Here is a 24,775-nt window from a genome sequence, read left to right as displayed (position 1 = left end):
TAGTTAAAAAATGGTTAATGCATTATTATTCAGAGTTATTTTATATTTGCATTCTTTCCCCCCCTTTTTTAGAAAAATTGTGGTTTTAGAGAAAATTCATGCATAAAATACAGAATTTCCATATACCACCCCATAGCCAACACCTTGCATTGGTGTGGAACAAGCGTAAAAATTGATGATAGCGCATTTTAATTAATTAAAGTTGGTGGTTTATTTTAGGGTTCACTGTATAATGTAGTTCCATGTCTTAAAAATTTATTCTGTTACCGTATATACAATATAACATTTCCCCTTTTAATCATATTCGGGTATGTATTTCAGTGCTGTTAATTGTATTCAAAATGTTGTGCTATGACTACCCCCATCCATTACCAAAACATTTCCATCATTCCAAATAGGACGCTTGTACATTTGAAAACTTAACTTTCCATTCCCAATCCCCATCTCATCCGCTGGTAAACTCTACTCTAGATTCTGACTCTATGAGTTTTCTTATTCTAATTATTTCAAATCAGTGAGATCATACAATATTTTTTCCATTTTATGTCTGGCTTATTTCACTCAATATGATGTTGTTAAATTTCATGCACCTCACGTGTATCAGGGCTTTGTTCTTTTTTACAGCTGAATAATATTTTATTATATGTATATACTACATTTTATTTATCCATTTATGATTATGGACACTTGAGTTGCTTCCATCTTTTGGCAGTTGTGAACAATGTTGCTATCAACATTGATACACAAATATCTGTTTGACTCCCTGCTTTCAATTTTTTTTTTTTTTTTTTGGTAAATATCTATTAGTAGGATTGCTGGGTAATATGGTAGTTCTATACTTAGTTTTCTGAGGAACCACCAAACTGTCTTTACAGTGGCTGCACCATTTTGCATGCCTACCAGCAATGAATGAGTGTTCCCATTTCTCCACATCCTCTCCAACACTTGTTATTTTCCATTTTCTTAATAGCAGCCATTCTAATGAGTGTGAAATGGTATCTCATTGTGGTTTTGATTTGCATTTCCTTGATGATGTTGCTTTCTGGCATTTGTATATCTTATTTGGAGAGATGTCTATTCATGTTTTTTGTCCATTTTTTAAATTGGATTGTTTGTACTTTTGATGTTAAGGTGAAGGATTCTTTAAATATTCTGGATATTAAACTTTTATTGGATGTGTGTTTCAAATAGTTTCTTCCATTGTATAGGTTGTTTTACTTTCATGATAAAGTCCTTTGAGTGTAAAAGTTTTTAATTTTGATAAAGTCTATCTATTTTGCTTTCTCATTGCTTGTGCTTTGGGTGTAAAGTCCAATAAACCATTGCCTAACACAACATCCTAAAGATGCTTCTTCAAGGTGTTTGATATTTCTGGTTCTTATATTTAGGTCTTTGATCCATTTTCAGTGGATTTTTGTATATGGTATAAGATAGGTTTCCTCCTTTTTTTTTTTTTTTTCCTTTGTTAGTGTAGATCCAGTTTTCCCAGCACCAGTTTTTGAAAAGACTATCCTTTCCTAATTGAGTGATCTTTACTCCTTTGTCATAAATCAGTTGGCAAGAAATGTTAGCATTGATTTCTGAGCCCTCAATTATATTCCATTGGTCTATATGTCTGCCCTTGTGCCATTATCATGCTGTTTTGATCACTGTGGCATTGTATTAAGTTTTAAGATCAGAAAGTTTGAGTCCTCCAACTTCATTCTTCTTTTTCAAGATGGCTTTCACTATTCAGGGCTGCTTAACCTTCTACATAAATTTCCATTTCTGCAAAGAAGATTGTTGGAATTTTTATTGGGATTACATTGTATCTATAAATTGCTTTGGGAAGATTTGACATTTTAACAATATTTAGTCTTCCAATCCAAGAATAAAGAATGTTTTTTTTTAAAATTTATTTAAGTCTTCTTTAGCTACTTTTAGCAAAGTTTTGTAGTTTTCTGTGCACAAGTCCTTTACATTCTCAGTTAGATTTATTCCTAGTATTTGATACCTTTAGTTGCTATTGTGAATGAAATTTTTTTCTAGATATCTTCTTCCAGTTGTTTGTATATACAAACACTATCAACTTTTGGGTGTTGATCTTGTTCCCCACTATTTTTCTAAATTCATTTATTAGCTCTAGAAGCTTTGTTTTGGATTTTTCAGGATTTTCTGTACAGAGGAACATATCTCCTGCAAATAGGGAAAATCTTACCTCTTTCTTTCCTGCTTGAATGTCCTCTATTTTTCCTTCTTGCCTTATTGCTCTGGCAAGAACTTCCAGTACAATGTTGAATAGCCATGGTAACAACATAACAGCATCCTTGTTTTGTACATAATATTAGAGGAAAAGCTTTGTCTTTCACCAGTAAGTGGGATGTTATTGGTGGGCTTTTGGTCTATGCCCTTTTTCATGTTGAGGATGTTTTCCTCTATTCTAGTGTTCTAAGTATTCCTATCATAAAGGGATGCTGATTTTTTTCAAGTGTCTTTTCTTCACAATTGATAAGATCATGTGCTTTTTTCCCTTCATTATGCTAATATGATGTTCAACAGCAATATCTTTTCTTATGTTGAACTGCTCTTTCATACCAGAGAATAATTCTACTTGATAATGGTATATAATTTTTTAATATACTTTTGGATTCACTTTGCTAATATTTTGTTGAGGATTTTTGTATCTATATTCCTAAGAGATATTGATTTTTAGATTTCTTTTCTTTTCTCATGGTATGTAGAATGAATTATGGAATGTTCCCTCCCTTCAAATTTTTTGGGATAGATTGAGCAGAATTGGAATGTTTGCTAAAATTCCCCTTTGAAGTCATTATGTCCTGGGCTTTTCTTCATAGGGAGGTTTTTGATGACTGATTCATTCTCTTACTAGTAAATTGTTGAAATCTTCTGTTTCTTCTTGAGTCAATGTAGGTAGCTGTGTGTTTCTAAGAATTTGCCCATTTAATCTAGTTTAATTTATTGGCATAAAGTTATTCATATTATCCTTTTACAGTTCTTTTTATTTGAGTGGGGTCTGTAGTAATGTCCACCTTTTATTTTCTGATTTTATTTATTTGTGTCCTCTCCTTTTTCTTTGCCAGTCTAACTAAAGGTTTGTCAATTTTATTGATCTTTTCGAAGAACCAACTTTTAGTTTTGTTGATTCTATTTGTTTTCTATTTCTTTATCTCCACTGTAATCTTTTTATTTCCTTCTTTGTGCTCACTTTGGGTTTAGTTTGCTCTTCTTTTTTAACACTTTCAGTTTTGAGTTTAGTCTCTGATTTGAACTCTTTCTTCTTTTTTAATGTAATCATCTGGAGCTATATATCCCACTTTCAGCATTGCTTCACTGCATCCTTACTTTTTGGTATGTATGTATTGTGTACTGGACATGTGAACTTCTTTTATTTTTATTTTTTTTAAGTTTGCTAGAACTTACCCACTAAACCATTGTGTCCAGCCCATCTTGCTTAAAAGGGCCAGGTAGTTCTTTGAAACGTTCACAATTTTTTCACATGGCTAAGAAGAATGGTTTCAGGTTGTTTATGCCTTCTTGAGTCAATATTCTCAAAGTTTGTAATGTATACTTCCCAGGTCATTATCTTCTGCATAGTCCTAAGCCTGAAAACTAAGATCAGTTCAATTAGATCCTTAATTTGCTTAATCACTCATGACCAGTAATCCTTATCTGCAGTCCTTGTGCAATCAAGGAGATATTAATGACATTATAGGAAAGGAACTCGTCACTTACCATTAGTCTAGTTTCTTTTTATTGGTCACTTCACATTTCCTTTGTAGCAATTCCTCAGGAAAAGGTTAGGTGTTCCAGTTATTGCATGAATGTGACCCTTCTCTAGTTTCTAGTGGGACAGAGAATTTTTACTATTATAATGATTAGTTTACTTTAGGGAGTTGTTGAGAGAGGGCTAATACAAATCAAATATTAGGAAGAATCTTAATTCTCAAAACCTGGTAGTCTTTAAATATGTTGTTTTCATATAAAAAGCATTTTCAAGTGCTATATAATTCCTCCTAATGCACCATGAAAGGGCTCATATTTCTTGGTGGAAAAAATAATTCATTCATTAAATAATTACAAAAAACAAAACAAAACAAAAAATCACTTGAGGTGGTTTATAAATTAGCATAAAATTATAAGGGTTCAATTGTGCAAAAGATATCAAAGGATAGAAGGCTTAAGCTGACTATAAGTCAACAGATAGTTTTGGATTTTATCTAAGGAATTGTTCCAGTTAAGGAACTAGACTATATGATACAAAGGATCTCTTCCAGGTCTAGCAGTCCATGTTTCTAGAATTCTCTCCACTCTCAGCTCCTTCTTCTAAAGCTTTACTCTCATTTTATATTATATCATTAATTTAATGACAAAAATAAAATAGTACCTTTATGTTTCGATAATCCAATTCTTTTTAAATTTCTGCTTTAGATGATAGGGTATATAATTTCATTTTGCAACTTCAGTCTATGGTTTTGAAATGATTGAATTGTCATTAGCTATAAAAATTAGTCTTAGAAAAATCACCAAATCTATTTTATGCTGCATATTTATCTCTGACATGGCTTCTTCTTAAATAAAATAGAGTTTTTCACTATTTTTCAATTTGCTTCTATGTCTATTTAGGGTTATTTTCTGCTTCTTACTCATTTTTGATCAGTGACTGGCATGACTTTGCTGTGCTCATAATGAACTTTTTAAATCACTTTTATTATTGTGTGCATGTATGTGTGTTTGAGAGAGAAAAACCTATAGAATCTTTTCTTTTACTTTTCTAAAGAATGTGAACATCAATGAAAATATAGTATTTTATATTCAATCCCTTCAACTTATCAGCAGTACATAATATGCATCTCTTTAGCAGTAATTTTAATGTTTAAGTGGGTTTTTATTAGGACGAGGTCTCAGAGTTTCTAATTCAGATGTCAGAGGTCAGGAGCAATATCAATAAGAAGCAATCAGCAATGTCCTTATTTCTAATTCTTATCCTGACATGTTACAAAAATAAGCATGATAATTTTATAGCTTCTTTTTCTGCCTAAAATGTAACTACATTAATCTGAAAGACAGCTGATTTTTCAAGGTCAAAAGTGCTTAGTTACAAATTGATGAGCTATTATGCGTGTCTGTGGTTTTCTTGATGGCACTGTGTTAATAATAAGTGTGCAGAACAAGCCATAAAAATTCCATTTAAAGGTATTAAGGCATACTGGGACATTTAATCAGGTTAAAATTCCTGTCAGTTGGCTCCAGGCACGATGTTGTTCAGTCAATGATTAACAAAGTGTGTGGAATATAAAGATGCATTTCTATTACATGGGCTCAGATTTCACTGAAATGACCTTTTTCAGTTTTCTGCATCTAGCAAATGATTCAAGAGAAATGTATTACACTTATATTCGTTGTTTTAAGTAGCTTCTAGCATGGATTGTTTTGATTAGGAAATTGGGAGATAATATACTTGTAAAGGTACTGACATTCTTTCTTGGTAGGAAAAAGTGATCAGTGATGAAATATTTTAAAAACATGAATCACATCGTAAGCTTTTTCTGTGATATTTAAAAGCAATCTCACCAGGTATACACTGTGCTCTTGGAAAACTAAGAAAAATTAAGTGAGAGAAAGCTGTGGAAAGGATTCTTCTGCTAGCCTCTTACAATATGCTTTACAAGTTCAAGGGGAATGCTACTTAAGCTACAGAATATAATGTAATAGAAATGATAGTGCGCATACGTAGGTGCATATTATAAAAAACAGAGTTACTTTTTTTCAGAGAAATAAAACAACGCGAATTCCTATGAAAATCTTCTTTCATAGTGTATTTTCAGTAATGGGTAATAAGGAAAATTATAGAAGAACAAGTTTCTAGAACACCTTTGCATAGCAAGCAAATGACCATTCAAGTGGCAATTATAAACCTCTGTACCCTTTCATTTTTTAATTGTATAAAGTTAGCTTATGTACATAATTTTCTTTAAGACACATATGTTGCAAATCTGTAAAAATATGAAAATATTATTATACACAATTATCAGCATTATTGGGAAACATGTCTACACTGCATTGAACACCAAAGTAGTTATGACCAAGAAACCCACAGTCCTGTCCCAGCAGGCACTGGGTTCAGTGTATGACTCTTGGTGGATGATTGTTTTTCATAGTGACGGAGAAAAAAGGAAAGGATGGAAAAGAAGAAAAGGATATTATTTCTAACTCCTGTTTGGGAATTTGAATAATGAAACTGAAGACGCTTACAGCTTTTCTAAATTCCCTTCTCTCAATCAGCTGATTTTCGAATATGGAATCTGGGCTGGTAGGCCAGCATGATTTGGGTAAGACAAGGGCACACTGTTTAGAACAACATCCACACGTTTAGTGAAAAAAAAATTGGGAGAAACAGGTATGCTTCTGACTGATAGTTTACTTTTCCTGTTTTATGAATTCTTACAAGGTTACAGGACATCAGAAATGTATGAGCACAATCATGAAAGTGCATCTGCTCAGCATGAACACTTTGTGTTTAAGAAAAAGAATTCAGTGGATCTTCAGGAAGAGATGGGCTGCATTGGATGATGCTAAATTGGAACTTATTATTTAGAACTTTTCTATTACTCCACAGAAATATGTGGTATGTCATGAAGACAGGGAATATCTTCTTTTAAACCAAGTCTTTAAATCTAGCTGCTTCCTTAAAATCAATATTGTAGAAACATTTTTCCCTCTCCCTATCTTTCCTCTGAGGCAGAAAATAAATGTTATAAGGTGGGCAGGTTCTAATAATACTTGAGCCTCTGGCATAAATGGGCATCTGGCAGCCTCCTCACCACCAAAGGCCCATATCTCCACATTTTAGAAAAATGGCAGCAATCTGAGGACTTTTTGTCATAGGGAAGCAAGAAGTCTGTTCCCTTAGCTCTGGCTTCCCATCGTCTCAGGCAAACAAAGGGGACAGCTAGGAGCAAATCCTTGAGTCATGTTACTGTTGAAGGTGGTGGTAAAGCAGGCCTAGAGGTTGTCCAGTGACCTTGTTGTGAGAAACAAAATGTCTTCACTAAAGTATAGACACTTCCTGTTTATGCGTTAAAATGGATTTGAAAGGATTTATCTGGACCAGCCAAAGGCAGCTGCTTATGACATGCCACCTAAGTTTAGATTTTCTACTTGACTATTCACAGGACTTAAAAAATAGACACAGACTATGCTGGAATGTATACATTTCAACAGATCAGAAATTGCAAAATGCTTATGCCATTTACTGACAGCAGTAAACTCAAGTACTCCATCAGTATAAATATTTCCAGATTCCTTTTCATTTTAACAATAACAGCGAATGTTCAGAACAAGGCACAATTACAATTTCTAACATAGTGGAATTACATTGTCTATCTCTTAGTAACAAATCACTTTACATAATTTTGCTCCATTTTCTATGCATTCTGTCTTTTAAGTCCTCTCTACATGTGGGAAGAGTTTCAAAAGGCAAATGCTTATAGGAGCAAGTTTTATGAATTCTCTTTATTTCTGTTACTTTGACAGGTAGAGGGATCACCATGGATTTAGAGTAGGATTAGGCAACATTTCCATGGGTCATATGCTTATACAGGCTTAGGGGCAGGTTGAAATAGGAAATTCTCTTTTTAAAACATTTTGACAGAAAGGCACATCTCCTTAGCTCTGTAGGGCAAGTGTCTTTCTGACTTTTTTCACACAGCTTCAATGATGATCCCACTGATGAAGCCAAAGGATAGTAAGACCCCAACTATAATTCCAACGAGGGTTACTATTGCCAAACCATCATTCTGAATGGTTGATGTTGCCTCTCCACCCAGTTTCTCTGAGTGATCAGTTGCTATATTTCAGGCTGTGGTCTTCTGACTTTCTTCTATGACTTTCAGACTATGCTTTTTGGGTTGACCGATACTTGACATGTATGATTGTTATACCCTTTGCCCTTATTGATGCCAGAACTGTGAAGCCAGCAGAATTATCAGGCCCTTCACTTGCTCCTGAAGTCACTATACCATCATCCACACCTTGGGTCAGCTTGCCATCACCCACACCTGGAGTCACCATGCCATCTTCCACACTTGGGGTCGACATGACATCTTCAGGTCTGACCATGCTGGTTTCTTCTGCCAGGACACGGAGCAAAGTGCTCCCCAAAATGAAGAGCAAAACTGGTACCCTCCACATCTTTGGGAAGTTGAGTCATTCTCTTTGGAGCCAAACAATTAGTTTTTCTGCAGATGGGTTCGGGGGAAGGAATGTAGGGAGGAAAAGTTGGTCATGCCAGAGCCCTCTCTTGGAGGAGCAGGAGAGTGGGAGAGTTGGGGACTGAAAAGCCAGGGGAGCCAAAACTCCAGGGCAGAGGAGTCCCTATTCTTCCTTTGTCTGCAGCAGCTGGAAGGGTCCATCTTCTGGAAGACTAACTTTGCAGTTCTGAAAATATTTTTGGTAAGTTCTGTATTAGTCAGCCAAAGGCATGCTGATGCGAAATACCAGAAATTGGTTGGTTTTTATAAAGGGTACTTATTTGGGGTAGGAACTTACAGATACCAGGCCATAAGCATAAGTTACTTCCCTCACTAAAGTCTAGTTTCACGAGTTGGAGCAAGATGGCTCTGACGTCTGTGAGGGTTCAGGCTTCAGGCTTCCTGGGTTCCTCTCTTCCAAGGTCTTGCTTCTCTCTGGGTTCAGGGTTCCTCTCTTGAGGGCAAGCATGCAAAAGTTTGGTTCTCAGAACTGGCGGCCTCTGAGGTCTGAGGCACGAAATACGCCTCCCTTGGTTGGCCCCTCGGGACGAGGTATGCACCTACGCCTCCCTGCAGGGGAAACTCACGCAAGCCCCTTCACACCACCTCCGTCTGGGCCAATCTCAGGGCCTCCTACCTCGTAAAGACATGCCTGCTCTCTTCCACCTATCAGCGAGCTATCCAGCTCAGCCCTCTCAAATTTAAGCTCTTCCTAGTAACTACTGACCAGCCTAGTAGACGAGTTCTGCTTCTATGCCCTTATAAGGTAACAACAGCTAATCTAGCCTATCAGAACCCAATCACCCTCCACCAATCCCCTCTCTTCATACTCTATAAAACTGCTTGTACTTCCTCAATAAAGTAGACCTGCACCATCTGCCTCATCTCCGCAGTTGTCCTTCGAGCCACTGTGCGTCCTCTCACGCCTGCGCCTCCCCACCCCGAGCCCCCTGTCTAGAGAAGCGGGGGCTCCTCCCCTCATTTGGCGCCCAACGTGGCGCCCCCCATGGGGCCTGGCTTCGACTGCTTGCCGTCGTCCAGAAGCAGGTAAGAACCCCTCCGGGTGCACCTCCCCTAGCTAGCATGGGGAGCTCACTCTCCTGGCAGCAAAGCCCGCAGGTTCGGGCCCTTGCTGCCCTCTTAGACTGCCACAGATGTAAAGTCTCAGCCCGTCAGCTTCAGACCTTCTGGGACCTCCTTCTTCCCTTTAACCCCTGGCTTACCACCGCCAACCTCTGGGACCCAGACACTTATTGTGTGCTCATAGATCGGGTCACCTCTGCCATGGAGCACGAAAATAAGCATTTCCCTCCTGGCCTCATTCCTACCCTCATCACCATTCGCTCCTGCCTCCAAGGAGCCGCTCCTCCCACCGTGGCTTACAGCTGCGAGGAGGCCAACCCCACTGACGACAGGGACGACGACTCCGTCTCCCTCGTGTCCCAGCTTGATGGTCTCTTAGAGCCCGCGCAGCCGCAGGTGCTCTCTCCTAAAGTGCAAAATCTTGAACCATCGGCACCTCCGCTTAAGCATCAAGATGGCACATTTCCGCCTTCTTCCCTGTCCAAGCCCAAACATGGCGCACTTCCACTTTCTTCCCCACTTGCCGCGCCCAAGGACCCAAGCGGCCACCCCCCATCTCCTCTCCCGGGGAAGGCACCACTTCCCTCCGCAGCGGCTACGTCACTCTACCCTGAACTTCCTGCTGCCGCAGCACAGGAAGTCCCCAACTTCCCCCACCCTCCCTGTCCGCAGGGCAGGGCCGCCGCATCCACCCCGTTCGCCCAGGCGGCTAGCACCTGCCTAGGACTAACCAACCCATACCCGCATGCCGGCTCCTCCATGTCTGCCCCTTGGCCGTTCCCCACCAGTCTCGAGTCGCAGCCAAATAATAATTCCCCATCATTTCCCGCTGCGCACTTCCAAATGATGTGTCAGGAGCCTTCACCTCTGCCCGCCCCGAGCGGCTCCACTCAGCCTTCAGCCGGCTTCCCCCAGCTCTTCCCCCTCAACATCCAACAGACTCCACAGCGCCCCCTCCCTTGGTACCCCCACGAACGCGCAGAGGTCAAGCGCCTCAGGGAGGCAGTGAAAGAGGACGGTTTGGCAGCCCATATGCCAGACAGCTCCTTGATGACATCTCTCTTCACTTAAATCTCCCTTACGATTGGCTCTCTGTTGCCCGCGCCATCCTAACTCCCGGTCAATTTGTCAACTGGCACGCGCATTTCCAGAACCAAGCCGAACTCCAGGCAGCCACCAACCTGCAGAACGGCGTCCCCTTCCCGGCGGAGGCCTTCTTAGGCACTGGGCCTTTTGCCAACCCTTGGGTATACGCCCGGGTGCCTGCCGCCTTTTGGGGTCAATGCCGTTCCGTTGCCTTGCGAGCCTTTCAAAGCTGCTCGGCTTTTAAGACTGATGGTCTCGCTAAACTAACCCAAAGGAAGGACAAGGACTTCTCAGCCTTCATTTCGCGAGTCCAAGAGGCCTGTGAACGAAAAGTAGAAAATGATCAGGCCCGCTGAGCCCTCGCTAGGGAACTTATCCTAGAAGGGGCAAACTCGGCCTGCAAGCAGGCCATCTTGCCTGTGTGTGATAAAGACATACATGAATGGATATTGGCGTGCAAAGACTTAGCTCAAACCACCCAAGTCCTAGCCACCACCGTAGCCACCTCCATAAACCATTCCACCCAGAACCTCACCGACACCTTGGCCTCATCCCTGGCCGAGGCCCTCTCCCTTACCAGAGGCTGCTTTAAATGTGGGGAAACGGGCCATTTCGCCTGCGACTGCCCCCAAGGACCCCGCCCTTCTAACCATCGGCCTCCAGGGCCTCCCACTCCTTGCCCAAGGTGCGGGCGTGGCTATCACTGGGCCAGAGACTGCCGGTCACGCACAAATAAGAGCGGCAAGCCTTTAAACTTCCAAGGGGGTGGGCCCCAGCCCCACAACCAAGGGGATTCCCCCCCCCGGCCCCACAACCAAGGGGTCCCCCCCCGCACACAAACCACCAAAGCCATAATGTGGTCCATCCCCATTCACCAAAATAAACCTCTTCTAGCCATAAAAGTTGGAGGAAAAGGTGGAGGGCAATGGTTTCATGGCACCCTTGACTCCAGAGCTGAAGTCTCCTGTTTCCCCATTTGTTATGAACACCTACGGGAAACCATACCGGGTCCTCCCATACAAGGTGCCACTAGGGAAGCGCCCTCCCGAAAGACTAGGAAATTAATTCCATGGGAGGACGAAGATGGACACAAAGGGCTATTTCAGCCTCTCATTGTGCCAGAACTCCCTACTATTCTATGGGGTCGTGATATCCTCGAACAAAGCGGTGCTATCATCTCCACCAAGCACCCTGGGTCTACAGAGCACCCCCAATTCTAAGCGCCATTGCTCGTAATTTACCACCTCAACCCGTTCCTCTTCAATGGGACACAGAGGAACCTATCTGGGTTGAGCAATGGCCTCTCCCGTCTCATAAATTGGAAGCTTTAAAGTTATTAGTACAAGAGCAGCTACACCTGAAACACATAGAACCCTCTGTTAGCCCATGGAATTCCCCAGTCTTTGTCATACACAAAAAAGACAAACAGGCATACCGATTCCTCCATGACCTACGCGAGATAAATAAGCATATAAAACCAATGGGTTCCCCGCAACCGGGGCTACCTCACCCGTCAGCTATTCCCAAAAAATACCACATACTTATTATTGACATCAAAGACTGTTTCTTCTCCATACCACTGCATCCTAATGACCGCGAAAAGTTCGCCTTCACGGTTCCACTGCCCAATCATCAAGGGGCTAATGCTAGATATCAATGGACCGTGTTACCACAAGGTATGAGAAACAGTCCAGCAATGTGCCAAAATTATGTCAATCAGGCCATTGAACCTCTTAGATCCTCATATTACGTCATCCACTATATGGATGACATCCTCATCGCTCACAGTGAAGAAGAAATGCTAATCGAAGGGCTAAACCAATAAAAATTAAACCTCCAACAAATAAACTTAACCATCAAAGAAGAAAAGGTACAAAAGGTAGCCCCATTCACATTTCTTGGATACTGAATAACCTCCCATATAAACCCCATATCATCCCAACTCGAAACTCCGGAAGCTCTCACTCTTACCGAGCTGCAACAGCTTTGCGGACATATCAATTGGATTAGAACCTCCATCCCTATCACTACACAAGACCTTGACCCCTTTTCCAGCTGCTTAAAACACCTGGACACCCTTCCAATATAATTCATAAAAAGATTAAAATCACCCCGGCTGCCAAACAAGCCATAGAAAGGGTGTCCCAGGCTTTGTCGAAAGCAGTTATCAATAGATATAACCCTGAGGAACCAATCTTAGCTCTAGTCCTCAAAACCCTAGGCACCCCAACGGGAGTGTTATGGCAAAGTGGGCCTCTTCTTTGGGTGCATTTGTCTAAATCTTGCATCCCAAAGCTCCTGACATTAATACAGGTCTTTATATCCTTGGCATCAGACCTTGTCATTTTGTGTAGGCAAAGGTACAATGTAGAACCTGCACGAATTATATGGCCATTAAATAAAGAACAAACTACCACCCTCTTGCAGGAGAACTATAGCATGCAAGTGCTCAAGGAACAGTATACTGGGGACTTTGACACACATTACCCTTCAAGCAAGTTGTTGCAAGGCCTTACAGGCATAAAGTTAATGGAACAAAACCATGCGTTCCCTTCTGGAGCACCTATTCCTCATGCCACAGTAGTATTCACTGATGCATCCAAACGTGGATTTGGCTTTGTAGCATATACAACCAACAAATGCACACCTTCATATCAGGCCTATAAGTTAACTAATTCAGTCCAGAGGGGCGAGCTACATGTAATCATAGCAACCCTTCAAACATTTAGTCAGGAACCACTTAACATCTTTTCAGACAGCCAGTATGCCTGCCAGGTTTGTAAAACCATAGGGTACTGCACCTTTTTCCCCACAGACTCACCTCTAGATGCAGCCCTGGTTGACCTAAAAAAGGCCCTGGAGCATAGACATCACCCCTGGTATATCAGCCATGTTAGAAGTCATACCTCACTTCCAGGAGCTATAGCAGAAGGAAACCATTTGGTTGACTCTTTAGTCTCGGCACTCCTAATGCAACAATTGACTGTTGATCCCATCAGTCAGGCAAAAAATCTGCACGTGCGCTTTCATTTTTCAGCTGCGTCCTTAAAGCACTTACTCCCTGATGTACCTTTAGACACATGCAAATACCTAGTGCGCCTTTGCAAAACCTGCGCACCATTCTTACTGTTGGGACCCCTACAACCTCAAGGGATTAACCCCCGAGGCCTGAAGCCCAGCGCACGCTGGCATATGGATGTCACCCACATCCCAACATTTGCTAGGCTAAAATATGTACGTGTCATCATAGATACTTATTCTCATTTAACTTATGTGGCAGCCTTGGCCAGTGAAAAGGCTAGGCACTGCATAAAGGCACTGCGACAAGCCATCCTGTTCATGGGAGTGCCTTGGGACCTAAAAACAGACAATGGCCCTGCCTATACTAGCAGAGAGTTCCAAAATTTTATCAGAACATACAACATCACACACCATTTTGGCATCCCATACAATCCACAAGGTCAAGCCATAGTAGAAAATACACACCATCGCTTAAAGGTTCTCATTAAAAAAGAGAGGGGTATACAGCCCCAAGCTAGACCAGATGAACTATTAACCTCATGCCTAATACACTTAAATTTGATGACATTTGACAAGAATGGCCTCTCGCCAATGCATAAGCATTGGGGGCCCTCTATAATATCTACTCCTCTTCCCCTCGTATATTGGAAGAACCCAGAACCCAACAACTGGCAGGGACCCAGCCCCCTTCTAACCCAAGGATGAGGGTTTGCTTGTATTTTTCCAGATAACGTCCCACAGCCCATCTGGATCCCTGGAAGGAATGTCCGCCCAGCAACCAGAGAGACCAAACCGACCCAGTCAGGGTCCATGGAAGCCGTCCCGGAGGGACCACCGGCGGATGCGAGCTCTCCAACACCAGATACAACACCTCAACATGTCGGATGAAGCTCCAGACATCACCGCCCTGATCCACCTGTATAGGAGAGCCAGAGCCACCGGCCCAACGAAGCCCCCTAACCTCGTTGCCCTGCTGCTTGCTATGCTCTCGCTCGCCTCTACAGGCCAGGCCATGGAGGTCTGGGCGGCAGTCCGTCATCCTCCTGGATTCCTTTTCCTTTCCCCGCAGAGCCTTGTTTTCCCCCAACTCATCCTAAGCAACTGCTCTCTACAGCTACCATGCAACCCCACCTTCATACCCACATCGATAATTCTCACTGTTTCTCTTACTCCCCACCCCCCCAGACGCTCTCTTACTTATAGCCTTTGGCAGTGTTGCCAATCCTATAACCAATCCTTTTGGAATTATACCCTCTCTCTGCAGCATGACATAGAAACCTTTAATGACCTCGTTGTCCCCGAATTTACTATTAGCCTCCTCAGTCAGCTACTCAATAAGTTCACCCAATTTTTCAAACCTGCCAATCTCATTTTCTATGGTATCCTTTTCCTAATAGCTGTTATTCTTCTCATAGTGTTCAGACGTGTCTTTACCTCCCTAACCACGTTAAAGCAGAACCAGCGAGTTCTGGCTATCTCCACCCTAGCCTTAAAAGAAAACAAAGGGGGAATTGAGGGCAAGCATGCAAAAGTTTGGCTCTCAGAACTGGCCGCCTCCGAGGTCTGAGGCACGAAATACGCCTCCCTTGGTTGGCCCCTCGGGACGAGGTATGCACCTACGCCTCCCCGCAGGGGAAACTCACGCAAGCCCCCTCACACCACCTCCGTCTGGGCCAATCTCAGGGCCTCCTACCTCGTAAAGACACTCCTGCTCTCTTCCACCTATCAGCGAGCTACCCAGCTCAGCCCTCTCAAATTTAAGCTCTCCCTAGTAACTACTGACCAGCCTAGTAGACGAGTTCTGCTTCTATGCCCTTATAAGGTAACAACAGCTAATCTAGCCTATCAGAACCCAATCACCCTCCACCAATCCCCTCTCTTCATACTCTATAAAACTGCTTGTACTTCCTCAATAAAGTAGACCTGCGCCATCCGCCTCATCTCCGCAGTTGTCCTTCGAGTCACTGTGCGTCCTCTCACGCCTGCGCCTCCCCACCCCGAGCCCCCTGTCTAGAGAAGCGGGGGCTCCTCACCTCACTCTCTCTCCAGGGCTTCTTCTTGCTGGGCTTGGGGTTCCTCTTTTCCTGAGGCTTGCTTCTCTTTCCTCTATGTGCTCTCTTCCCAGGGAAGCTTCAGCATCAAACTCTAACATGAAAACTCCAACATCAAAAACCCTCACTTCTGTCCTTTGCCATGCCTTTTATCTGTGAGTCCACACCCACTGAGGGGTGGGGACTCAATGCCCTAACGATGTGACCTAATCAAGGCCCTAATCAAAACTGAATCATGCCCAGGTACAGACCAGATTACTAACATAATCCAATATTTATTTTTGGAATTCATAACCATATCAAAGTACTAAATTAAATTATTTTTTAAAAAATATGGCTCACTAAACTGAATTTCCAAATCCTTAGACATGAAGAGAATGCAGACTTATTTCAGACACAAAGAGCAGACTTTCCTGTCCCTTAAAACACTGAAGTTCTCTTCAGCATAGGTTCATGCTTTGAATTTTTTAGATCTTAGAGCAATGAGTTATTTTTATTCAGAGTTTTCATTGTTATCTAGAATCAATTTTCAAAGAAAACTTAATTTTATTATTAAATGGTTTTTTACCTTTTTAAATATTTTTTCAAATATAAGAAGTTATTTAGCTTTTCAAATTAAATGTCATTTCTACAAAAATGCCTATTTTTAATTATAACTAAAGGATATGGTCTAGTCTGAGGTTATTCCTGCCTGTAAAAATCCATGCTAGATTTATTATGTTTAAAACAAAGAGAAATCGTTAAAGCCTTTCAAAGTATTTTAAAAGCATTCATTATTCTTTCAGGTTTTCATCTGCTTATGATGCTATTGTGATTTAACTAGTTTGGATCTGAACATTAAAGGCTCCATAATTGAAATGTTTTAATTATTTAATTCCCTGAAAATTTTAAATATGTATTTATAAGAATTCATTTTTCTTTTTGTTGTTGTTGTACTGGATATACTACTAACTTTTGAGAATCACTAAGTATAAGAGTAAGTAAAAAATGGCTATGGTGGAAGTGGTGATTTTACATGGCTTCCTTGAAACTGAAACCTCAGGGTGTTTCTTTCTTTGGGTCTATCAAACCTCCTATGCACTGTCTAAAACGGATAAAAGATTAGGTCCCATGAAAAGGTAGAAAAAAAAGGAATTATTAATAACATTTCTAAACCTTTAAACATGAATTGGGTTTATAGCAGAAGTAGAATTATTAATGTTATTCTTGTAAATTCTAAAATTATAGAATTTACAGGAATCTTAGAGTATGAACTAACTTCCCTATAAATGCAGAAATCCCTTCTACAATATTTCCCAAAATGTAAGTGTACAATAAAAATTCTGATAAAAAAATCTTTACCAATATTTTATCACTCTTAAGAAAGTGTATATCTTTTAATATATTTTGTTATATTCAATACATTTTAAAATGCTGACAGCTTTTATTCATAAATGATAAGACTATATTATAATTTCAATTACTGGATGAGTTCTTTTAGTCTGATATATTAGCTACCTAAAATCTAAAGTAGAGGGGAGGAAGCGGGGTATAGGGGAATCCCCTCTATTTTCTATATGACTTTTCTGAAACCTAAAGCTTCTTTGAAAATAAAGCAAAAACAAAAACAAAAACAAAAAACAATGGGGAAACATACAGTAGAAATTGTCACAGTACATGAAAGATAACATATCTTATGGTTATGAAAGACACAGTAGAAAAAACAGTGAGCCTTACCTTGGAATATATATGCCACAATGTAACAGAGTTAGACTCATTTACAGTTCCCCTGCACATGTCTTTTCTGCCCTTTTTATTTGAACCTATAATTAGCACTATATTCATTAAATATATGTCCCATAGACAAATCTTTGGTCTGTTCATATGCCAGTTGAGCCTTGAATCTCAGCAGAGTGGTAAAACCTATTCTCCAGATCATTGGACTCACCCAGGACAACGAACTAAAGGATGATGATGGACAGTGCCCATGCCAAAAAAAAGAGTATCAACAACTGCAAACAAGACAGTTCCATCCTCCTGTCCTATGGGATCTAAGTGCCCTTTCAATCAGAAACAGAGTGGTCATCACCATCCTAAACTCCTCAAGATTAAGGAATGAACAAACATAAGGGGTGAATGTAACTATGGACTAAAATAGACTTATTATTCTAGCAGTGGGAGAACTTGTAAAATTGATATAAAGGCAGTGGTCACCAGAGGTTCTGAGGGGAGAGAGAGCTAAGAATAGGTATAACATGGGGCATTTTTGGGACATTGGAATTATTCAGAATGACATTGTAATGACAGATATAGGCCATCATACATTTTGTCAGAACTTATAAAAAATGTGCAGTATGAAGTATAAACTATAATGTAAACTATAGACTGTAGTTAGTAGCAATACTTCAATATGTGTTCAATTTTAACAAGTGTACCACACTAATGAAAGATGTTGTTAATAGGGAAAAGTGAAGGAGGGGGAGAGAGTGGGATATATGGGAATCCCCCTATATTTTCGATGTACCATTTATGTAATTTAAAGTGTCTTTAAAAAATAAATTAAATTTTTTAAAAATCTGAAGGACAGTTGTTATAGCTGATTATAGTAAATTTTCAGTAGCATATTTATGTTAAGGATGGAATTGACCACAAGGATACAGAGGTTTAAATACTTTGTGAGATTGAAACAATTCTGTATTATAGAAAATTTTGAAAGAAATTCAGTTGTAATTGTTTTTCACCAGAAACTTAAAAAAGCATAATTTGAATTAGTTATAAAAATCATACACACATATTCTAACTAATGTGAAGATTGTTTTAGCTGTCTTATTTACCTAATTGATTCTAACATACTTCTTGAATTAAATATTATAAATGTTTCAAAATTCCTACAATGATAAACTCAAAGAGAAAAAAATGTTAGGTAACTAATTGAATTAAATTTGCACAGAACATTTATAAGGTAAAAATTGTTCATGAAAATATTAAACACAGATTTTTCAGTGTAAACCAATAAAAAGAATAATAATGAAATACAGAATATTTCTACATTCTTCTATTCCAAATACCTATGTTAAACTTCTTCCATATCTCTGTCAATTGATAGGAATATATAGGTACAAATTCCTATGCCCCATATAACTGTTTGGTCATTGCTTTAATTATATTTGCTACCTAATGTTAGCAATTTTGCCCAATTTAACAGAAATAGTATTTCCAAGATAACAGAAGATCTAAATAAAGATTTAATATTATTAATCACACATCTATTAATCACACAGATGTTTGATTATGCTATCCTTTGCATCTGATATCCAGTCTACTCTAAAATTCTAAGCAAAAAAGACCTGGATCATGAAAGGAAAAATGGTAAAGATAAAAAAAAAGCTTCAAAAAATGGAAAGTACAACATGAAAATAAATAGCAGGAATACCAAAGTCAAATTAAGATATTTTGTGTATGTATAATAAATATAACAGCTAATATTTGGTGAAAACCTACTATGTATCAGACATTGTTCTAATTGCTTCATATGTATTTTCTCTTTTTATCATCACAGAAAGCCCACTTAATAGTTAATGCTATAATCACCATTTTCTAAAGGAAACCCAGGCTGAGAGATTAAATAACTTGCCCAAAGCCACTAGTAAATAGTGAAACAGTAATGTAATCCAAGAAAGCCAATTCCAAGACTTCTTAACTACTCTATAATGCCTGCTCTCTGTACTGTATACATCGTAAACTCTGTAATTTATGCATTTGTAGATCATCTTACATTCTGCAATCTACATTTTATGCTCTATATACTCTGTAACATCTGATATTAAGATGTAAGGAGATGAAACAAGTAGTGAGGAGAGTAGATTGCAATTAGTATAACTCTCACCATTCTCCTGTCTCTATGCTTATGCTGAAATGCCCAAAATACCCAACTTTGATGATAAGGTATATGGACATGGATAGCAAGCATAGCTAATTTGGGGATAAATAAAAATTTGCCAGATTTCAGAAGTTTGAAATATGATTTTAACGATGAGAATGCAGAAGTGGAGATGGTAATCTTTTTAAAGCAGAGAGTAGATAAATTGAATCAAACAGCATCTTCCTTCCTTCCTTTCCTTTTTGCATCCAAAGCCATTAAAAATTATATGTGCTTCTTTACCCCAAGTTGAGAACTTGACCTTTCTTATTAATGGAGAGCCAAGGATCCTTCAAAGGAGTGGTGGCATGCACTTTCAAAGCAATTCAGTAGAAAGCAATTTGATCAATTTTGATAATTAAAAAATTATTATCCATAGTCACTGTCTTTTAAAATAGTAGTAATCTGAATGCACCATAATGCAATTTTAGAACCCATTATGTATTTTAAACTTACAGATTCATATGTTGTTTTATGGGAAAATTAATTGCTTTTAGATTTCTTACTTCCAGCCAATTATTCCTGCTTTGCACTATTTGTAATAATAAAATGGTGAAACAGATCTAAGATCTCCAAATATGAAGTGTTATTGGGAAAACTTTAACAAAGTTACACAAGGAAAGTCATGTATTACCTTAATAAATTGTGATTAGGAATAGTATCTACAATGTCTCAGTGTTATAGACATATAACTTTCTGTATGTACATATATATTTCCTAGAGGGCTATTTTAGCAACTGTTGACATGGTTTTTTCCCTTAGGTAAATGGTATAACGGGTTTTTAAAAAAATGTCTATTCCTTTTATTTAATATTTCAGTGATAAGTTAGCATTATTGTTTTGATAAGAACCTTGTTTAAAAGATGAAAAAGATCCTCTTGCTGGGCATTTAACACGAAGAGAAGCAGAAGAGTGATGTTGAGATCTAAGCCGTGATGGGGTTAGGAACAGTAGGGGCCCCAGCGCAGCCATGGAACCACTCAGGCAACTGCTGCAGGCTTATGCAAGGCTCCTGAACTCCTTGTGGGATTCTGAACGTCAGTGAGTCCTGGCTGCGATAGCGGGGTTGCTCTTTCTCATCTGCTTTTCCTTCCTCATGTTACCTTATCCTATACCATGTTAAAATGTCTCTCTGAACCTTAAAAACTGTACATTCATTTATTAAATAGAGTCCATCTCCCCCCCGCCCTGCAGAAGAAAATATTCTATTTCAATTCTGGTCATCCTCTACACTAAAAAGAATTTTAATTTCTTCACTATTATTATAATTTATCTTACAGTTTATTGAATATTTATTGTGTGTGAGCATTAATAATTTTGATGACTCAATAAATTATTTTTTGTAAACTGAAGAGGTTTCTTAAATTACAGTGGAAACCTGCTACAAATATGTTCTCTTTACCCCTATGGCATATAATTGTCTAAGATTCCTTAAAATTAGTTTTAACATTTTTAACTATTGATTCACTATTACAGTAGTACCTTGTGAAAATTGGTCATATGCCAAGGCCAAGATGGGTTGGATTGGGAAAGAATCTATCAATGATTCTGCAAAACTGAACCAGAGACAGACCTTGTTTTCAAAAGACCAGAAAACTGGTGAAGAGCTATCAGCGCAGGCTCTAAAGTCAGATGACTAGATAATCTTGGGCAAACTGTAGCACTCACCCTTTTGAATAGAGCAGCAGCAAATAGATTATAGTGGGGTTCTTGAAGTAATTATAAGGTAGTCTTACTACTAAGAACAGTTCAGAGCCTGGTCCTTCAAAATATTATTGCTTTACAATATTAAAAATTGAAATACATTGTGTTACTTCACATCATGTTAAGTTGCTTAACACCCCTTTTCTTTTAGAGGCCAGACTTAGCTTAGCATTTGTCATGATGCATTTTAGAAATTCTCTCTATGTTTTCAGTTCCTGAAAAGTCCAGGGTTCTAAATGAGGGTTCAAAAACTCTAAATTCTTCTTTCTAGTACATTCTTGTGTTAAGGTTGAAAGAATTAGATATATTCCAAACAAAAGATGGCCAAATATACTATTAAAAAACCCTTCTAACACTTAAGAACTTAAACTGAAGGATAAACCTTGAAGAATTTAGGCAGCAGGCATACAGAGGCAAGTTAGGTTCTACCTCCTGGTCTTGTCTTTTTTTTCTTTTTAAACTTGTCCACCAGTATGATTGGGCAGTAAACACCCTGGGAATAGAGATCAATATGCAAATGGCAGTAGAGCTACAAAGAGGAGTTTTTATCAGAAGATTTAAAGCTGAGAGACATTTTTCATGATCCAAGTTGACAACCCAACCACGGAATGGGGTTTAGTGAGAGGTGAAACAGAGTTTTAGTAAAGCTGAAAACGACTATTCACTAAACTGAAGCAGCACCTAGAAATTTAAACTCTTTTGGCGAACATTTTCTCTGTAAAATTCATATGCTCCCCAACTTTAGGGTATACTTAGATAATTATTTGTGGTGTTAATTAATTTGGATAAATAAAATATCAGGTGCCACATAATTTACTATCAGAGCTTTCTCTTTCTTCCTTAATTCCTACTACCACAGTTTACGTTTCTTAAAGTAAGTTGCACAGGTTTTTTTTCCCCTCACCTCAAGATATTCTCCTACTTCAAAACGATATATGGTAGCAAGGAATTTTTCCTCTTGTAACTTTTTAAGGCATTTGAGCACATAAGGAAGTCATGCATCTTGCATTTTTTCTCAACATAACATATGTGTTACCTCATATTTTGTTGCATATAGGAAAAGAGAATATCTCAAGATGTGAAAAGAAATAGCACATTTTTTTGAATGATCGTGGATCTCATAAATATCTTTTTTTTCCTGTTTTCCCTTGAGACTTTAAAATGAATTTATTAACAATTATTTATTAAGCACTTACCATGAATATGGGGAATCACAAAAAAAACAATAGTTTCTAACTTTATATCATTATAGCTTTGGTTATAATGGCTCTTACATTATAGATGAGGAGGCAATATATACACATGAAATTTATAGTGTACATATACACATACATATATATTTACATGTATGCATCACTATATATACGTGTATATGTATGATAAGTATTCTAGTAACAATAATTAGTGGTTAGGGCATGGAATGAAGTTCTATAAAATGGCATGTTCTGTGATAGGGGCATGTGCATAAATGAAGGGAGGAAAGTATTGGAAATTATTATTTAGAGATTTCTAAAATTTTCTAAATTCCAAGTTCATCTTCTTTCTTAAATTTTAATCTTGCTTTTGTTTGATTGGTTAATGTTTTGTTTTGTGATTAATATAGTGCAGGTTTAGAGAAGTTTTTTTACTGTCAGTTAGAATTTTTAGAAAATGCTTTCGAAATGTCAAAATTCCCTTAACTATATGACTATTTTAATAATATTTTAATTGAAATATAGATTAATTAAAAGTACCTACTTTTTATCAATATGCTTATATCTATACCAAAAGAGTTTGAGTATTATAACTATTGCCATACAGTTGAAAATATTCATCACTTTATAATATGAACCAAAAGGCATCAGAATTACAAAAGATCAAATAAAATAATTAATGATATAAAGGGTGACATGAAAATAATTAAAGAAACCTTAATAAATAGCGAATTTCATGTTAATCATCTTATTTTTATAGACTATTTAAAACAAAACAATCATCTTTATATTCAATGAATATATATTCTATTTCAAAATGAAAGGTAAAAATGAAAGATGAAACTTGTTCCAATACACTATATTTTTCTAAGATACATGAGCACATAATCCAATTCATGTAATCTAAGTGATATACTACTTGAATTTAATTGACAATATATAGACAGAGAAAAATGCATACCTCTCACAGAGAAAAAGTATTTTAAAACTATGTCCCTCCATTCATATTCTCAAATATACCATTGATTTTAATTTTTCTTGTTCCCTGTTTTCAAGGTCTAAGAACTTATTTTGTGGGAAAATTAAAGATGTCATAATTTTCATCGACTGGTACACATGGAGCAAATAGGCAAAGACAGAATCTGGTATTACTATTAGAAATAATTGTGGAGTTTATATTTAAATGTGATGTTTTAAGTGTTATAATTTTTCCAGAAATAATGAATTTCAGTTTGTATTTTAAGATCATTTATTAAAAATTCTACAGAATGGTACCTTCCTTGCTTGGAATCATCCTGAATTCTTCCTTTTCCTACTTATTTTTTACATGTTAGTATGAGTTTTTCTTTATATACTAAAATAAAATATTTGTCTAAATATTTATGAAAACTGGTCCCCAAATTATAAAATGTCTCTAAAGATTCTGCTAAAGCAGAGAAATACAGGGAGACACATTTGGTAATGAATATTAATTATATTAAATAGCAGGATGATTAAAACAAAGACATTTATTTGTGATTTCAAGCCGTTGTTTTTATCTACCATGTGCACATATTTACTGATAAGAAAAGTCATTACCAAACTGCAGACAATAGAGTTGGGCATGCAAAATTAATTCATGTTGATAGCCTAGCATGTTTTTTTTTTTTTTTTAACTAGGGAAAATGTGTTGTACTGCATCAACAGTTACAGAACTGAATCTTTTCACTTATAATTTAGATGAAAGCTAAAGATGCTTTAATATTTATAGAAAAGGGGAAAAATGTAGATTAAGTTAAATAAATGGCTGATTTGAGAACTATCTTTCCCAACACATAAGGCACAAGATAGATGGACGTCATTAAACAGTATAAAAGAACGTATTTCTTTTTTGTAATCAAAATGCAAGAAGGACAAAATAGTGTATGGTTATACAAGTTGTACCTTATAAGCTATCTTTGGTTTGTCTGTTTTTTGAGATGATCTTTAAAAATCTTTTGAAGCATTGAAGGAGATATTATGCTTATAGAGATTAAATAAAAGCTAGACAGATGTAAATATAAATAATGTAAAGATGAAATTACACAAGATTTATTTATAAAAATAAAATATTAGATTTTACTTTTAATTATAAAACAGAACTGCAATGAAACAAAAATTACTGAAGTTAAAACTCTATTCTTAGGTTTATTACTGAGGCTTTTAGAATGCTGTGGAGTTGACCGTAAAAAAATGCTTCCCAATAGATTTTCTTCTTACTACCTTGCTAACAATCAGTCTATTGGAATCATTCTATTTCCTGGTTTTATTTTAATACAGTGCTTTTATCAGTACTGATCAATAGAAATAATAGGAATTGCATGTTATTTTCTAATGTCATCTCTAATCAATATGAGATCTTACTTTTTTTATGCTATATGTTTTGAAATCTGTTAATGGCTATTGGACAGTATAGGCCTTGGCTGCTTGCAAATATGCTTTTCCTGGCTAATCCAAATAATAATCCTTCTG

General features: G+C 37.9%; 2 pseudogenes; one reads left to right on the top strand and one right to left on the bottom strand.

Annotated features, from left to right (window-relative positions):
* Window positions 1-7,700: 7,700 nt before the first annotated feature.
* On the bottom strand, window positions 7,701-8,190 carry LOC101439611 (podoplanin pseudogene; annotated as a pseudogene).
* Window positions 8,191-24,448: 16,258 nt separating this feature from the next.
* On the top strand, window positions 24,449-24,557 carry LOC131279340 (small nucleolar RNA SNORA32; annotated as a pseudogene).
* The last annotated feature ends 218 nt before the right edge of the window (window positions 24,558-24,775 follow it).

Source organism: Dasypus novemcinctus, chromosome 7 (assembly GCF_030445035.2).
Source record: "Dasypus novemcinctus isolate mDasNov1 chromosome 7, mDasNov1.1.hap2, whole genome shotgun sequence".
In the NCBI taxonomy this organism is placed as follows: domain Eukaryota; kingdom Metazoa; phylum Chordata; class Mammalia; order Cingulata; family Dasypodidae; genus Dasypus; species Dasypus novemcinctus.
This window is presented reverse-complemented; position numbering and strand designations above follow the sequence as displayed.